Here is a 19,339-nt window from a genome sequence, read left to right on the forward strand (position 1 = left end):
AACAACATAAATGGCTGCAGCCATAACCAAACCAAAACGAAATATTCGCAAATAATTTGAAATTGTATTTTGAAGACTTTTGGAAAAATAATTAAAACATGAAAGACTATGTTCAATTTGGCTGGAAAAACCCCCCAGTAATCTGGGAATATCTGTAAAACTTTCATCACTGATTTAATGCTGATTTCAATGCAATCTCCTGAGTTTTTTTTTTTTTTTCGTGCTCCTCTCACGAAATGAGTCAGATTCTTGTGACAGGGTTTTTTTTTAATCTTACTATGACCAGTGATGCCGGTAGTAACGCGTTACTCTAATCTGACCCCTTTTTTTAGTAACGAGTAATCTAACGCGTTAATCTTTCCAAATCAGTAATCAGATTAAAGTTACTTCTCCAAGTCACTGTGAGTTACTATTATTTTTCATTGTGGGTCGACAGCAGCATTAAACTTGGTCCGTGGGCAGGAGGTCGGGGTTCGACTGATCTGCCCACTTTCAGCGAGCTGTGAGCTTTTCATCCACGGTTTTTTGCAACTGCTCGACTCGTGATCAGCACACCTGCACTGAGCTTTACAAAGACATTTTTATACTTTTTCCCCTCCTTTATTTAGAATTCTGATCTGAGCAGCTCCATATCTGCTGCTAAAAACAGCTGATCCTCCGCGACGCGTCAACAACTAACACTATTTTCCACTCAAATGCACCTAAACTCTCTTTCTGAGGACCACATGATGTGAAAACCCAATAAAACTTTCTTACCTGTAAATCTGGTCCTGTTTTCTGCATAAATAAATGTTATCCATTCTTTAAGCTCAAACGCCAAAGCAGGGGCGAATCCAGATGGAATGGGGGCGTGGGGCAAGGATGTGCCCCCCCACAACACCCCTAGATTAAAGGTCCAGTTTTGAAGCCGTTTTTTACTACAACTACTAATATTGCTTAAAATAATAATAATTTCGACAAGTAAAATGTTTAGAGAGAATTTAAATGTTAGAAAAATGTTAGAATTTAATAGTTACATTTATAAACAATGTAGGTTTGAAATTGCAAGTTTTACTGTTATAGTGCTGTCAACAGTTAAATGTGAGGTCAAGAAAGAGGTCTTTATTTTACTTTTTATAAAACAAGTATTTATTTTCATTGAAGTCAAGAAAGGGTGACTATAAAGTGAGTTTTGGCAAAACAGGTATCATTGTCATGTTGACGTGGGTTGTTGTCGGCAGCTGGGGAAAGTAACTAGTAATCTAACTTAGTTACTTTTACAATTGAGTAATTAGTAAAGTAACTAAGTTACTTTTTCAAGGAGTAATCAGTAATCAGATTACTTTTTCAAAGTAACTGTGGCAACACTATGACTAACCATAACCTTAACGCCCCTGCCTCGTATTACTTTTCATTTTGTGTACCCCTCACGGAATATATTCAAATAAATTTGTGCTGTGAAAACGTGGCACTTTTCGTGACATCATCACGAACCAATAGATCACTGTATATGTCGTGATGCTGAATCACGATATGCCGTGAGATATGGTAGGCTGATTTAATGCTGTTGGTTATTCTGCAGTCATGTATGTGCAGTGTCAGTGCCTGACACGCTGCGAGGAAACATGGATTCTGGCGGCATCACACACACTTTTTCAGAGGACCTGTTTTGTAGAGTGGATGCAGGAGCAGCTCTATAAATCAGATGGGCAAATGGGCTGTGTTTAAGACTTAACCGCTCTCCATTAGAGAGTCATGTTTGGCTGTCAGCGTGGTGTTTATTGGAAACATTAAGCTATTTGTAAAGAACCATTGGTACGTCTCTGTCCTCCGTCCCTCTTCCACACTTCCCCCCCCCCCCACAGGACAACTGACCAGCTTTGACGTCTTTATTTTTACTGTAGCTCCAGCTGTCGCATGACAGCGGGGGTGAAGAGGAGCAGTGGAGGAGATGTGCGACAGAGGAAGGATGGAGAGGAGGAAAACAGAGAGGAAGGTGAATAATAGATGGATGTGTGTTTGTGCATGACTGCAGAGAGGTATACAGAGGGAGAGGTGTGTGGGGGCGCCATTAAAGCCTTGTACTATAAATCTCTGACAGTGCATGCCTGTGTGGAGATAACAGAGGGATGTCTCTCTCCATTCCTGCTCTGTCAGAATGATCTATGCATCCCTTTCTTCTTCGCTGTGAAATATTAGGATGAGTGGGGGGTGGAGGGGTTCAGTGTGTGTGTGTGTGTGATCTCAGCCAGCACGTGGTCAAACTGTTTACTTAAGCTTCGCCTTTTATCAGCTTTCATGTGAGGTACGTGGGAGACTTGTAGACTGTGGCCATTTGAGAAGAGACAAAATGACCCAAAACACCCCAAAAAAAAAAAAAAAAATGAAAGCCAGAGGCGAGGGAGAAAACAGGCGATGGCGACAACAGCTTTCTTGATGGAGGGCTGCGTGTTTGACAGGTGTGATTGATCACATAATGGTGAGCACATTTCAGCACTCTGCTGCTCATTTAGCTGACAGCATTTTCTTTACGGTACCTTGTGTTGTGGTATCATAATCATACCAGTGCCAATGGGGCGCCCCACAAATAAATCTTCATAATTCTCCTCACATGAGGCACCAGGAGATGATGCGAGGCCCTAACTGATTTAGAACCCTGCATGCATCTGTTTGTCCAAATACGTTTGAGTGCCTAAAAATGTCCAAATACATTTGCATAATTCCTGACTTTGTTCACCTGATTTGAATAAAAAATATTTTCAAATTTAAGCTGAGCATCTGCACTTTGAGTTCATTACCTCCGCCAAGGAGGTTATGTTTTTGGTCGCGTTTGTTTGGTTTTTGTTTGTCTGTCAGCAGGATAACTCAAAAAGTTTTGAACTGATTTTGATGAAATTTTGTGGAGTGGTTGGAAATGACAAGAGGAACAAGTGATTAAATTTTAGTGGTGATCCGGATCATGATCCAGATCCCAATGCTAACACGTTAGCATGTCTATGGCATTTTCAGTGTTAATAGTTAGCATTAAGCAGTATAGTTAGCATTAAGCAGTTGCAGCTGTCATCACGTTCAGGTGCATTTGTTTTCAAATTGTAATATTTCTTAAATTTATTTTTGTTGAAATTTTGTGGAGTGGTTGGAAATAACAAGAGGAACAAGTGACTAAATTTTAGTAGTGATCCGGATCACGATGCTAACGCGTTAGCATGTCTATGGCATTTTCAGTGTTAAAAGTTAGCATTAAGCAGTTGCAGCTGTCATCACGTTCGGGTACATTTGTTTTCAAATTATAATATTTCTTAAATTTATTTTTGTTTATATATTAATAATCTAATGATTATTATATACAATTTTAGAGAAACAGACAAAAAGAAATACATCACTGTGCCAAGGAGGGAATCTCTTTAGGGTCAGTGACCCTATGACCTTGTTTAGAGAAGTGTTTCATAAATGTTAAAAAATTAATATATTTGCAGTTTAGTTGAATAATAAATTGAATTCTGTCTCTTATTTGTTTTTGTCTATAAGCACATGCAATATCAATATCAGTGCTCAGATGACAGTAGCTTCTGGGAAAGGTGCAAGTTGCAATAAACTGTGATGCCAAGCGCTAAGGATACATGCTATCCAGTCACAGCAGATGAGACTTTTTTTTACTACTGAGCAAAAATCATTGTTAGACTTTTTTAGGTTCAATGATTCCACGGCGTGTAGATGTTATGGGGTCAGTGACCCCATGGCCTTGGCGGAGGTTTGCACTCTCTGAGTGCTTCTAGTTTCTCATTGTTTGCTTTTAACTCTGACATGAAGTGACTGAAGTGACTGTAACAGTCTGACTTCAGACCTAAGAAGTCAGCTACCGACCACATCCTAGTTCTGTAAATACTCAATGCATGCTAGTGTGAATACCAGAAGTACTTTTTGCAGCCTATGCTGATTTTTACAAAGCCTTTGATTCATTTGATCAGGATGATCTGTAGGACATCGTAAGAATTCAGGGGTAGAGCCTCTTAGCAGCTTAGGTGCTTTAGTTGGTGCTGAAAGTTTTACCACCCTTGACTTTGCAGATGATGCTGTGACCTTTGGACAATCCGCGGATGCCCTGATTGCAGCACTTAATGAAGCTGAGTGAGGAATCTGTGTGCCGGTTTGTGACTGTCCTGAACCAGGCTGAACCAGGTTTTCAGTGGCTTCCTGGACATGGTCATCACAGCTGCATCTGTGAAAGTATTGACATTCACTTACCTTGGCAGAAACATTCATGTCTCGGAGACCTCTGCCTTTCAGATTGACGGCTGGGAAAATATTATAGAGTCATGCTTTGTTTGCAGGGGAAAGAAGATCCAAGACTTTATGGCCAATGTGCTTCCTGTTTTACTGTGTGGTTGTGAGACTTGGATGCTAACTGGTGACTGAAGGTGATGGCTGGATGTCTGTGGTACTGGGACTCTTCAGAGGCTAATTAGGTACCACATAAACGTGGTACCTAATTAGCCTCTGAATTACCATTTAAGTGGTACTTTGGGTACCATTTGAACAACTTTGTGTACCACTGGAATGACTTTGGATACCACTTAAATGACTTTGGGTACCACTTGAACAACTTTGTGTACCACTGGAATGACTTTGGATAACACTTAAATGACTTGAAGTACCACTTGAATGACTTTGGGTACCACTTAAATGACTTTGGGTATCACTTGAACAGCTATGAGTATCACTGGAACGACTTTGAGTACCACTTGAATGTCTTTGTGTCCCACTTGAAAGAGTTTGAGTACCATTGGAATTACTTTGTGTACCACTGGAAAGATTTTGGGTACCACTTGAATGACTTTGAGTACCACTGGAACAACTTTGAGTACTACTGGAATTACTTTGTGTACCAACGGAAAGATTTTGGGTAGCACTAGAATGACTATGGGTACCAATTTAACAGCTTTGAGCACCACTGGACTGACTTTGGGTACCTTCTGGTGAGGAACTTTGCAATGCGGCACAGGGCCTAAAGATAGTCCAGTGTTGGGAGCCCCTCCATGGATCTGTTGAAAACACTTCTTGTAAGCCTCTCTGCCTTTTTTATTCTCTTTCAAATCAACAGCTTGATTGTCACTCAAAATACCTCATTGTTCAACTGTGTCATAGGAAAACTGTGGGGTGGGGGAGGTCACAGTGCCACCTCATCATCATCCTGTCAACCTGGAGCTGTCCATGAGTGACGATGCCCCAGACAAACGTTTTGAAGGTGTCTGGGATTAAATCTGTGGCTGTGAGCAAGGAGCCCTATTGGCTTTTAACTGCAGCATTACACTCTCAGACCAATTTCTGTCACTTTTTAACTGCCCTTTCATACTTTGAGTCAATGTGAATATATGTGTGTTTTTTTACTGAAAAAAAACAACAACAAAAAAACATTTTATTCCCTTTTTACCCAGTGGCCATATTTGATGGCCATCAGAAGCTACCAGCTACCAGCTGAGACCCATCTCTCAATTCAACGGACACACAGGACAATAGCTGGACGCTCTGGACCTGGAGCAATGCCTAGGTCGATCATTGTGAACTTTTTGGAATTTGATACTAAAGAGTCCCTTCTTCGGAAAGCATGGAAGAAACAAATACAAGTGAACGATAAACCACTGTTTTTTGACCACGACTACCCCAGCGAGGTAGTTAAAAAAGTAAAGCATACAGTGACATCAAAACGGTACTGAAGACACACATTATTAAATTTCAAACACCGTTGACAAGAATCAGAATCCACTGGCAAGACGGGCCAAAACCTACAGCAGCCCACAGGAGGCAGCAAAAGAGATGTGGGAGAGAGGACTTGATGTGGAGATGGGAGAAGAACAAGAGGATGCATTCAACAACAGGATCAAAGAACTGCAAAGGAGCTAGAAAAACTCAAAGACCTGCATAAGAAGACAAACGACACAAATACATAGTTAAAAATTAAGGAAGTAAGAACTATGATTGACAATATACTAACAATAGAAGTTGAAAAAAAAAATTAGATTTCTAAAACAGTCATTATGAAGGAGGCCCGAAAGCAACTAAAACACTGGCGAGGCAAATAAGAAACAAACAACAGCTCAATACAATTTTTAAAATTAGAGACCCTATATCAAAATCATTAAAGTTTAAACCAGAAGAGATTGCGAGGGCATTTGAAGAATATTATACAAATCTATACCAACAAGTCAAAGCTGCCGATGACGAGACAATTAAAACATTTCTAAATTTATTAGATCTTCCAAGTATAGGAAATTCACAAAATGCTAAAATTTGTTCTGAGATTAAAGAGAAAGAATTAGAAGATGCTGTTAAAAGAATGAAACCTAATAAGACTCTTGGGACTGACGGATTTCCCGTAGAATGGTACAAGACCTTCAAAAAAGAACTTCAGAAAGAAATCCAATGTTGATAGCATCATTTAATCAAACACTAAAGAATGGAAAACTTCCTCTATCATGGAACGAGGCCATAATCACTGTCATACCTAAGGAAGGCAAAAACAAAGAATACTGTGAAAACTGTAAACCAATATCAATATTAAACTGCGACTATAAAATATACACATCATTCATACCCAATAGATTCCAAACCTTTATATCAGACATTATAGACGAAGATCAATCTGGCTTTATTAAAGGGCGGCAGACCCATGACAATATTAGGAGGACCCTACACGTAATTGAAGAAATCCAGAAAAAAAGAGGAAAATGCAATATTATTAAGTTTAGATTTGATTGCGTTAGTTGGCGATTTCTGTATCTTTGTCTTGAAAGATTTGGTTTAATTTCACAATCCGTCACATGTATCAAAACACTTTACCAGGATCCTAAGGCAAGAATTAAGATAATTGGTAATCTTTCGAATTGGTTCAAACTTGAATGGTCTACAAGACAAGGCTGTTGCCTTTCCCCTACTCTATTTGCTATATTCATTGAGCCCTTGGCCAAAGCAATAAGACAGGCTGAGGAAATTGAAGGAGTTAAAATCAGAGACACTGAACATAAAATTGGATTATTTGCAGACAATGTCTTAATATACCTAAAATGACCAGAAACATGTCTCCCTAAATTGTTGAACCTTTTAGACTTTTATGGTCACCTGTCAGGGTACAAATTGAATATAGTGAAAGCTCAAGTTTTGTCTCTCAATTATAGTCCATCTACAGACATTATTAAACAATACAACTTTAAGTGGGGGAAAGAATCGATCAATTTATCTGGGTATAACATACATGTCAACCTATACGGATTGTCCGTAATTATACAGATTTTTCCGAGTTTCAGAGTCATACGGACGTACTAATAAAGTCTTACGGATATTCAGGGTTTTCTGTTCTAAATTTATTTATTTTTTTTACTGTTGTTTTTCTCAAATCCGCGGACTTTCAGCCAGCCATCCACCATCATTGTACTCCTTGTAGAAGCTGTGTGATGACGTGCATAATGTGAGCGTCCAATCGGAATTGGTTCACCATCACATGGTTTTCCAATATCCAATCATAGGGCAGAGCAGTCTCAGATGGTAGGGCCAAAGATTGTTAGGAGCAGTGATCTGTTACTCTGTGAGTTCTTGTTTCTGTAAAAATAGAACAGCTGTGTGACACTATATTCACGGCAAATATATTGAGTTTGTACAAAATACCTACAATGTACTTGTAGACATTGATTTTATTGACAGCAAGCAATTTTACTGTGGAGCAAGAGGATTTAACTGTGGGACTTCCACCATAAAAGAGCCCATGGAGATGCCTGGTGTTATTAATATATGGACAAAACTCCAGTTATGTGATACCACTATGCAGTTGTGTGTACTGTAATAAAACTGATTTTGGTGTGATTTGGAGGATATAAGGATATTATGTTGATTTTATGGATTTTATCACTTGGTTATACAGGTGGACCCTCAAAGGGGTTGACATGTATGGTATAACAATTACAAGCAACTTGATCAATCTGTATAAAACAAACTACATTCCCCTTAGTCAGAAAATATAGAAGGATATGGAGAAGTGGAAAATATTATTATTAGATTTGAATGCAAGAATTAATATAATTAAGATGAATGTTCTATCTAGAATTTTGTATCTGTTCCAGTGTTTGCCAGTGCCAATACCTACCACACAATTTGTAGAGTGGGATAAAAAAATCTCAAGATTTATTTGGAATGGGAGGAAACCAAGAATCAAATAATCAACACTCCAAATACCTAAGAAAGAAGGAGGACTGGCACTGCCAAACCTTAAAAATTCTTACTATGCTGCACAGTTGAAACTCTTGATTTGCTGGTGTACTATGGACTGTTCTACTAAATGGAAGGAAATAGAATTGGATACTGAGGGCGGCTGTATAAGAGCATGATAACCAATAAGAAAATGTTTAAAGAAAATGAAAAACATTTAGACTCACTTACCAAATTCACAATGGAGACATGGTTCTCAGTAGTTAAAAAATATGAGCTGGAGAATGAAATTAAGATCTTCAGTTGGTTGGCGTACGATACAAACTTCAAACCAGGAATTATGAACTCAAAATTTAAGGAATGGTCAAACAGAGGACTGACTATGTTTAGTTAATTAATAAAAGGAGGGGAAATTAAGACCTTTCAGACTCTACAAAGAGAATTTGATTTGGACAAACATGACTTTTATATGTATCTTCAGATTCGGGACTATTATCACAAGGAAATAAAACAAGGTCTCACAGGGGAAATAAATACAATTACAGAAGTATTAAGTAATGCATACAAGAATATGTCTGGAAAACTGATTTCAAAATTGTACCATGGCTTGGTAGGTATCAGTAAAATTTCAACATTATACATAAGAGATAAATGGAAAAAAGAACTAAAGATGGAAATAAGTGATGAGATGTGGTATGACACGTGAAACAGAACAGGACACATCGAGTTCTAAAATGTGGAAAATGTTCTGTTGGAAAAAAATTTTTCATTACTCCAAAGATAAAGAAGAGTTTATTGTTGGCACATCAACCTTGCTGGAGATTGTGTGGAGAGCAGGTCAGTGATCACACACATACGAGGTCTGTGAGAAAAGTATCGGACCATTTTATTTTTTTCAAAAACTATATGGATTTGAATCACGTGCGATTACATCAGACAAGCTTGAACCCTCGAGGGCATGTGAGAGTTTTTTCACGCGTGTCGGTTACGTCATTCGCCTGTGGGCAGGCTTTGAGTGAGGAGTGGTCCACCCCTCCCATCGGAATTCCTTTGTCTAACAACTTGCTGAGAGACTGGCGCTTTGCTTTATCAAAATTTTTTCAGAACCTGTGAGGCAGATCGAAGTGGACACCATTCGAGAAATTCAGCTGGTTTTCGGTGAAAATTTTAACAGCTGATGAGAGATTATGGAGTGTTACTGTCGCTTTAAGGACTTCCCACGGAGCGGGACGTCGCGCCGCACTCTGAGGCGCCGTCCTCAGCCTGTTTCGAGCTGAAAACTTCCAAATTTAAGCCTCTGTTGACCCAGGACATCGTGAGAGAACAGAGAAGTTTCAGAAGAGCTCAAGATCAGCAGTTAATCCGGACATTCCACTGTTTAAAGGAGATTTTGTAATGAAAGTCGTGCGGACGGATTGGCGCGTCGGCAGGCAGCTGGTGCGGTGCGCCGCCACAGGAAAAACACCTCCGTTGGAAGCCTTAAGGACAAGTTGGAACATGTCCAGCTGTTAAACAATTTCTCAGATACTCACTCTACTGAAAGCCATCAAAAGCCGCCTGGTTTTTACAAATGGTTATCAACACGGAGGTGTTTTTCCTGTGGCTGCCTGCCAACGCGCGAATCCGTCCGCACGTCTTTCATTACAAAATCTCCTTTAACAGTGGAATGTCCGGATAAACTGCTGATCCCGAGCTCTTCTGAAACTTCTCTGTTCTCTCACGACGTCCTGGGTCAACAGAGGCTTAAATTTGGAGGTTTTCAGCTCAAAACAGGCTGACAACAGCGCCTCAGAGCGCGGCGCGATGTCCCGCTCCGTGGGAAGTCCTTAAAGCGACAGCAACACTCCATAATCTCTCATCAGCCGTTAAAATTTTCACCGAAAACCAGCTGAATTTCTCGAATGGTGTCCACTTCGATGTGCCTCACAGGTTCTGAAAAAATTTTGATAAAGCAAAGCGCCAGTCTCTCAGGAAGTTGTTAGACAAAGGAATTCCGACGGGAGAGGTGGACCACTCCTCACTCAAAGCCTGACCACAGGCGAATGACGTAACCGACAGGCGTGAAAAGACTCACGCATGCACACGAGGGTTCAAGCTTGGCTGATGTAATCGCACGTGATTCAAATCCATATAGTTTTTGAAAAAAATAAAAAGGTACGTTATTTTTCTTACAGACCTCGTATATTTTGGCATTGTATTAAGTTGACAAGTTACTGGAATAATGTTTGGAAAGAATTAAAAGACATACTTGGATATGAGCTAACCAAAACATGTACAGTATTGTATTTAGGACATTTAACAGACATTGCAATCCCAATTAAAGACCGATACTTGGTGAAGATTCTTTTGGCGGCCATAAAAAAAGCAATTACACAAAAGTGGTACAAGGCCACCGCTCCCACCTCAGACAATTGGAGAGAAATAGTGGATGACATTTATAACATGGAAAGACTTACACATATCATAAGACTACAGCTACCAAAATGTGAAGAGCTGTGGAAAAAAATGGACAGAATTCAAACATCGGTGAAGAAATCTATGATCTATCTAAGATTTCTATGTGAATATGTAATATGTTGTCACATGTCACTTTGTTTTGTTGTGATATTGTTCTTTTATATGTGATTTGTTATGTTATAATGAAAAATAAGTAAAAATAAAAACGATAAATCACATTCTCTTCCAGTATAGTATGACCTCGTGGATGTTAGCATGGTGACATCACTTGCTGGTGTCGCTGGCTGCTAACTTCACTTTGTGTTTGGTTAGAAATAGCACCTTTCTCATATACTCAACAAAAATATAAACGCAACACTTTTGGTTTTGCTCCCATTTTGTATGAGATGAACTCAAAGATCTAAAACTTTTTCCACATACACAATATCACCATTTCCCTCAAATATTGTTCACAAACCAGTCGAAATCTGTGATAGTGAGCACTTCTCCTTTGCTGAGATAATCCATCCCACCTCACAGGTGTGCCATATCAAGATGCTGATTAGACACCATGATTAGTGCACAGGTGTGCCTTAGACTGCCACAATAAAAGGCCACTCTGAAAGGTGCAGTTTTATCACACAGCACAATGCCACAGATGTCACAAGATTTGAGGGAGCGTGCAATTGGCATGCTGACAGCAGGAATGTCAACCAGAGCTGTTGCTCGTGTATTGAATGTTCATGTCTCTACCATAAGCCGTCTCCAAAGGCGTTTCAGAGAATTTGGCAGTACATCCAACCAGCCTCACAACCGCAGACCACGTGTAACCACACCAGCCCAGGACCTCCACATCCAGCATGTTCACCTCCAAGATCGTCTGAGACCAGCCACTCGGACAGCTGCTGAAACAATCGGTTTGCATAACCAAAGAATTTCTGCACAAACTGTCAGAAACCGTCTCAGGGAAGCTCATCTGCATGCTCGTCGTCCTCATCGGGGTCTCGACCTGACTCCAGTTCATCGTCGTGACCGACTTGAGTGGGCAAATGCTCACATTCGCTGGTGTTTGGCACGTTGGAGAGGTGTTCTCTTCACGGATGATGCGAAGGAGATGTGTTGCACTGTATGAGGCAAATGGTGGTCCCACCAGATACTGACTGGTATCCCCCCCAGTAAAACAAAACTGCACCTTTCAGAGTGGCCTTTTATTGTGGACAGTCTAAGGCACACCTGTGCACTAATCATGGTGTCTAATCAGCATCTTGATATGGCACACCTGTGAGGTGGGATGGATTATCTCAGCAAAGGAGAAGTGCTCACTATCACAGATTTCGACTGGTTTGTGAACAATATTTGAGGGAAATGGTGATATTGTGTATGTGGAAAAAGTTTTAGATCTTTGAGTTCATCTCATACAAAATGGGAGCAAAACCAAAAGTGTTGCGTTTATATTTTTGTTGAGTATATATTATGTAAAAGCTAGTGAGAAATAAACACTTCTAAAACTGAAAATGCTGTTTTTGGAACCTAACAACACCTCTGGAAGGATTTATAAGACATTTGGCAGACGTCAACATGCACGCTAACTTCCGCTAACTCAAAGCTAGCTTCCTATGGACCTAAATTTGTCTCATTAATGCACAGAGGGTGATCTACAAATATTCCTTGATTTGCACAACTTCCACTTTTGTCAAAAGCTCATGTACACGCACACGCAAAGCCTCCTACAGACGCTGTTAAAATGTAAATTATGTTTTGGATTGACTGATTGATTGATAGAGGGGCTTCATTGAACATATAGAAATTCTATGTAAAACGATATGAACCTAATAATTCATTAAACAACTGCAAATTATAAAAAAAACACAAAACAAAACACAATGCTTATATGGCAGATTGTTTCCTCTGGGAGTAATGTTTCAAGTATAGTTGGATCTGGATTTGGCTCTGGAGTACACAGTTTTGAAATGACTCTTTCCCATGTAAAGGCAGTCCAGCTTTCTATATTTTACTACTTTCAGTGAAACATGTGATCTGCTCAGATAGGTCCACATGTATTTGGACTTGATAGTTTGTTTTTTTTTAAACACAATATATTAAAGCAGAAAGCAAATTGTAGACTGTCAACGTTAGTTTGCTGGTAATTATACCCAAACATGGTGAATGCTGAAAAACTTAAAGCAGTTTTTATTAGTGATCTCCGATTTTTGTGGGACCAAAAGTAACTGGACATTAGCTGATTCAGGTCCAGGGGTTGTATTTCCTCATTATTTCAATCACACCACATAAAAGCTGTAGATTTTATTTTGCTTCTTGGAGTTCAGTTAAATCAGTCACTAAGATATAGAGAGAAAACAGTTTGCTAGTCTGCAGTAAATGTCCAGCATAGACCGCCTTCAAGAAAACGAGTGACTGTATGATGGAGACTCGTGAGGAAAGTCACAAAAAGATGCCCATGACAATTCTGGATGGGTTTCAAGCTTTAGTGGATCTCATTGGAGACACCGTGCCTATAACAGCTTTTTGTTGCTTCACCAGTCACACTTTCACAGTAGAGTGTCAGAGAAAAAGAAAGCTCAACTGTAGATCTAAGGTTTTTTTTTTTTGCATGTCACTCTACCATGAAGCTGTGACAGGTAAAGAAACAAAAGGTTTTGACACAAACAGACTGAAGTCACAGCCAGTCAAGAGATATTTAATACTTTAAATTAACTCTATTTTAATTTTATTTACTAAGTCGTCAATAAAATAATGAATAATAAACACCTAGCCTTATTTGCCAGTTGTCCTGACAGTCTACTAACCCTTTATGTTTCTATGCCTGTAACAGTGCAGCAAATAACTGAAACAATACTTCAAATGGTGACAAAAGCACCAAATTTGGCAGAACACATTAGATATAACTCTTTTGAAAAAACAGACGGGCCACTTGAATTTTCAATAGGCGGCCACGTAGGGGTCAATTGAAGAATTACATAGGGGTCAAAAAATAAAAAGGCTCCAGTCATATTGAAAATTATACCACATTATTTGTCTGATTGTAGAGATTCCAAAAAGGTATAGTTTGGACTATCTATGACTGAATGTTATGGGGTAAAAACCTTAAGAATGGTGACAAAGTTCAATTTCAGTTTGTACAGGGGTCAAAAATTAAAGTTGCTCCAATTTTAGTAAAAAATGGTGCAAATTATTGATTGAGCTACTTGGATTAATAAATGGAATAGTTTTGACTGTGTTGAATGCTTGGTCTCTAAAGTAACGGTCAACTAATGTTGACGTCAATTGAATTCTATGACATGTGACATATGTTACCCCGTAACGTGATAACTAAGCATGATACATGGTGCAAACTATTCCTTTTTGAAACCCTATTACGTCAACCAATAATTTGCATCACCTTTGAACAAAACTGGAGCAACTCTAACTTTTGACCCATGTACTAACTGAAAGTGAACTTTGTCACCATTCTTGTTGTTTTTACCCCATAACTCTATAGAATTCAAATCAAATCAATTTTATTTATATAGCACCAAATCACAACAAACAGTTGCCCCAAGGCGCTTTATATTGCAAGGCAAAGCCATACAATAATTACGGAAAAACCCCAACGGTCAAAACGACCCCCTGTGAGCAAATTCAGTCATAGATAGTCCAAACTATACCTTTTTGGAATCTTTACAATCAGACAAATAATGTGGTATAATTTTCAATATGACTGGAGCCTTTTTATATTTTGACCCCTATGTAATTCTTTAATTGACCCCTATGTGGCCGCCAATTGAAAATTCAAATGGCCCGTCGGTTTTTTCAAAACAGTAATATCTAAGATGTACTTCTGCCAAATGTGGTGTTTTTGTCACCATTTGAAGTATTCCTCTGTAAATATTGTTATCTGCTGCACTATAAGGGTTTTTAAATGTCTCCAACCTCTACAGACACAACCAGACTAGAGACACAAAAAGTGACTGGACACTCAGTGACTGACCCTTTGCTAATTTGGCCTTACTGAGCAATTCCAGAAGATACCTCCTTATGTGTGCAGTGGGAAGAAAAAAACTTGAACTTTGACCTTTCACCCCAATGACCTTGACTCCAGTGATTTATCATTGCCAAATTTGACCTTGATGGGCAATTCTAGAACCAATGCACATTTATTGCAAATCTGAATGAAGAAAAACTTAAATTTGGACCTTTGACCCCAATGACCTTGGTTTCACTGATTGACTTTTGGTCACTTTAGCTTTGCCAGGACAATTCCAGAAACAATTCCAGAATGTGTGACACATTTGGTGGATATCAGAATAAAAATCAAAATTTGGAGGAAAGCAGCCAAAGGACCTGCGAGGAGTAAGTCAACAAACAGACAAATGTGCTATATATATATATATATATATATATATATGGTCACTTTTTTCCACATCGGTTTCATCCAGTGACAGATTGTCAGAATTGTTTCTGTAAAATTCATATCACTGCGTAATGACTGATGCAGGAAAAAAGAATGACTGATCAGCAAAAGACAAGCAGATGGATAAAAAGAGGTGGAACAAAAGTCCCTGAAAAAGATGATGAGTGAGGGAGAGACAGAGATGGAGCAAGAGAGAGAAAATGAAGATATAAAAAGAGTTGATGAGTGAAGAAATGATGAATGAGCTGAAAGGCGGCAGATGGTGCGAGTGCCACTGAGAATGGAAGGAGAGAGAGTGTACAGTGTGCTTTGGGAGCCAGGTTTGATGATGACGATGATGACACGACACGATTTAACGAGACCAGAGGCTGGAGACGTCCTCTTCAATAGATTTCACATTAAACGCAAAGCATTTCGGTTTAACAGATAAAGCCTTTGGCTTATCTGAGGACACAAACAAGAGAGTGATTTAAAGACAACAAGCAAGACAACTGCTGTGTGTATGTGTGTGCATGTGTGTTTGTGTGTGCATGCACACGCACGTGTGCAGATTCACTGGGAGGAATGAAGGAAGTGAGGGTAAGACTATTTCCTGGACATCTCATAAAGGAAATGAACCAGTAGATATGAATCCCATTTAAATGTGTTACCTGGAAGGAAAGTCGAGAGCTCAGTTTCATAGCAGCTCTCTGTATTTGACATTTTTCTGCACAGACTGCAGCTAAAACATGTTTTAGGTCTTATTGCATTTGCTAGTTTCAGAATTTGAAAGAAAACAATGCATACTTCGATTTCTACAACTTAATCCCACTTTTCTGTTGGTCAGTATGCCCCAAGATCTTGTTCAAGGGCACTCAGCCACAATCAGAGATTAAATCTAGTGTTCCTATGTTTAGTTACTTGCACCTTCATGATTAATGGCACATTATTTTTTATATATAATTTTGCCTGTATACACCAACACAATGGAACTGAAATGAAACAGTCAAGATGTGCTTGTATAAACCAGTGGTTCCCGGTCTTTTTTCTTGAGGCCCCCACTTATGGCACTACTGACCTGGCCTGCTTTCCCTTTTGCCTGCCTGTCTGTTGGCCTGTTTCTCTGTCTTCCTGTGTTTGCCTGCCTGTCCATTGGCCTGCTAGCCAGTTTGCCTGCCTGCGTCTTTTCCTGCCTGTTTGTTTGCCCGTGTCTCTTTGTGCACAGTAACTCAAAAGGTAGAAAATACAATACAAACATACAAATCATGGTGACATTAAGAAATCTGTACATCGACCTGCCTGTCTGTTGGCTTGCCTGCCTGTTTGCCTGTCCATTTGCCTGCCTGTCTGTTGGCTTGCCTGCCTGTTTGCCTGTCCATTTGCCTGCCTGTCTGTTGGCTGGCCTGCCTGCTTGCCTCTTCACATGCTTGTCTTTTTGTCTGTGATATTGTGTACACATTACTCAAAAATTAGAAGATGGATTTTGATCAAATCAAGTGGTCTGAGCAGGGCCGGCACAAGCCTTTATGGGGCCTTAAGCAGAATTTCATTTGGGGGCCCCCCTACCATCACCTCAGCACCAGATGCCTCATTATTCCATAGGCTACACTGTTGTGTGTCTAACGTACCCACAATCATTAGCATTATTTGTAATTATCTTACATCATACAGGTGTCATTCTTGTTTTTAACCTTAAAGGGGTAGCAAACTCATAAATATGTTTTAATTAACTTCTACATACAGAGTGATGTATAAGTATGGCTCATTAATTTAACTATTTGAAAGTAACATCAGCAGTCAGGAGACTGCATTTATAGTAAACACGTTAAATAGTTTAATTTCTTTAAGATGTGCAATGGTGTGCAAAATGTTCAATATCCAAATACAAAATACAATCAAATGACATTCACATTATCTTACAGAAAAATAAAGTTGTAATCAAATTTAAATACTTAAATAATAAATACAATACTTAAATAATCTCCAAAATGAACATAGAAATGCACAAACATTGCACTGTGGGCTACTGCTTTAACTTTGGCCTGCAAACCATTGAGAGCTGAGCTACTTTTCTCCACCTTTTGCACCAAATTAATCTGAGGAGTTGATCGGCCCTGCTGTTTAACAGAATGAAAATTAAAAAAAATGCTCCCACGGATGTTTACACCAAAAGATCGCTGATTCGCTCATTTCGCTGTCACTCAAAAAGGGATTCAGCCTCAGACAGATCATCCAATCATCATGCAGAAGCTGAGCGTCCGGGCCAGCCCACAGCCCCATAGACCCCCAGACACGCTGAGCGTCCGATGGGCGGGACAAAGCCCAGCATTTATCCAATGACTCGTCTCGTTTCGCTGCATGCTTTGTGTTGCTATTGAAGTTTCTGGACGTTCAGCGTCCACACTGTTTAAAGCACTGTGAAGCTGCGGGTTTGAGTGAGAGGAAAGCCGCGTCGTTACCAGTGATAAGAAGCTGATTCTGAACAAAAGTTGAGCGCGTTGTAGCGCATATTTAGTCAATGACATGTACACACAACAGTATATATTTGATCACTTATTTTTTTGACATTTTAGGGGAAGCTGAGCTTCATTTGCAGTCTTAGAGCAATCGCCTCTGACTTTAAGACACCTAAAGCACTTTACACTAAACGAACGGAGCATTTCGCAAATAATGACAACAAAAATTGTAATATTGGACATGCAAACCTACCTTTGTCTTGTTGTTTTTTCTCGTCTTCCAACTTCTTTTTTTCTTTTCTCCGCTCCAGAGGGATAATTTCTTTTCTGAGACCTGACTTACACTCACTTCATTCCTCATGATTAGTCATCGACCACCTGACCCAAGCGGTGTATCTAAATTTGCCCAACGGTGGCAGCAGCCAACAGGAGGCATCAATTAACCTAGTATTGGTATTTTGTCAAAATGAATTTTTTTTTCGGGTGTAATACAATTTCGTTTAAATTATTCAATATTATTTTAATTTCATGTATATATTTACTTTTTATCACAACGTCTCGGTGCTCTCGGGGCCCCCTGGTGGCGTGGAGGCCCTAAGCGACCGCGTAGTTGGCGTATGCCTTGGGCCGGCTCTGGGTCTGAGGATCATTGCACCAGTAGGACTGATTCAAATTTGAGACAGATCCAGATATGATTCAGAACCTTCCATCTCTTTCTTTATCATTACGTCCACCAAGGATGTAATAAAATCATTGGCATTTATTTATTTATTCATTCATTTGTCTGTCTGATACCAAGATTATGTCAAAGCTACGGCACAGATTTAGACTAAATTTTCACCACAGACAGATATTAGCCCAAGACTTCATTAAATTTTGGAGGTGGTCCAGATCCAGATTTTGGATCAAGTTTCACTTGCTTTGTGTTACAGTTAAGACCAGAGTGAAACGGAGAACCCAAATGCTGGGAGCTGAAACAAGAGTTGGTGGAACCAGAAAATGGATTTAATGACAAATAAATGTGCAGTGCATGGAGGGGTTTGGGTGTGTCAGTGGCCTAGAGAGTGGAGACAGGGCCCATACCACGGTGGAAACAGAGAACCACAGTCCGGCCGGAATTGGAACCAGAGTGAAGAGTGGGTGACGAGATTCCGGGAGCCAAGGGGCCGCCTGCAAGCTGTCGATGTGCGATCTGGAGAGGACAAACAGGTGAGTGGTATGCAAAGCACAAGAACCCAGTAAGTTCCAGAAGTTTATGCCATTTAGCAGTGTGTAAAATAATTATTTTAAAAAGTCTGACAGTTTCTCTGACCATTTTGAGTACAGTTTTATGGTGAAATTAGATATGTTTGAGTTAAGACCAAATTACTCGTATTGTTGTATAAGCATACCAACTTAGCAAACACATAGCAGGAAGGCTAACAAATGTTACACCACCAATTAACATTAACCCTTCATTCATGACATGGACACTGTAATCATACAGAGAGAACCCAGTTGCATACATTTATCCTTTGCTCGTTTCTCCTCTTCTTAATAAATTGGGCACATGATAGCTTTGACCGTTTTCTGCCCCCTGCCTCACTTTGACCAGAAGTCAAAGTTAAGAGAAAACCATCTGACCCGTGTGACCATATATAATCATTTTTTATCACCTTTTTTTATTTGCCATTTCACACAATTCAAAAAAACCTGGAAGAATTATAGGTCTGTATTTGTAATATCATGAATGAGATGTGTGTTATTTGGAGTCGAGGTGTAAATAACTTTAGCCCACTAACCCCCCGTCCTTGTCACTTCCATTAGAGGAACTCAGAGGTGAACTGTCCGCCTCGTGTTCCTCCCCTTTCTCACACTGCTTCTGTGTACCTTCCTTCTCAGC

The sequence above is a fragment of the Thalassophryne amazonica genome, chromosome 12 (genome assembly GCF_902500255.1).
Source record: "Thalassophryne amazonica chromosome 12, fThaAma1.1, whole genome shotgun sequence".
Lineage (NCBI taxonomy): Eukaryota > Metazoa > Chordata > Actinopteri > Batrachoidiformes > Batrachoididae > Thalassophryne > Thalassophryne amazonica.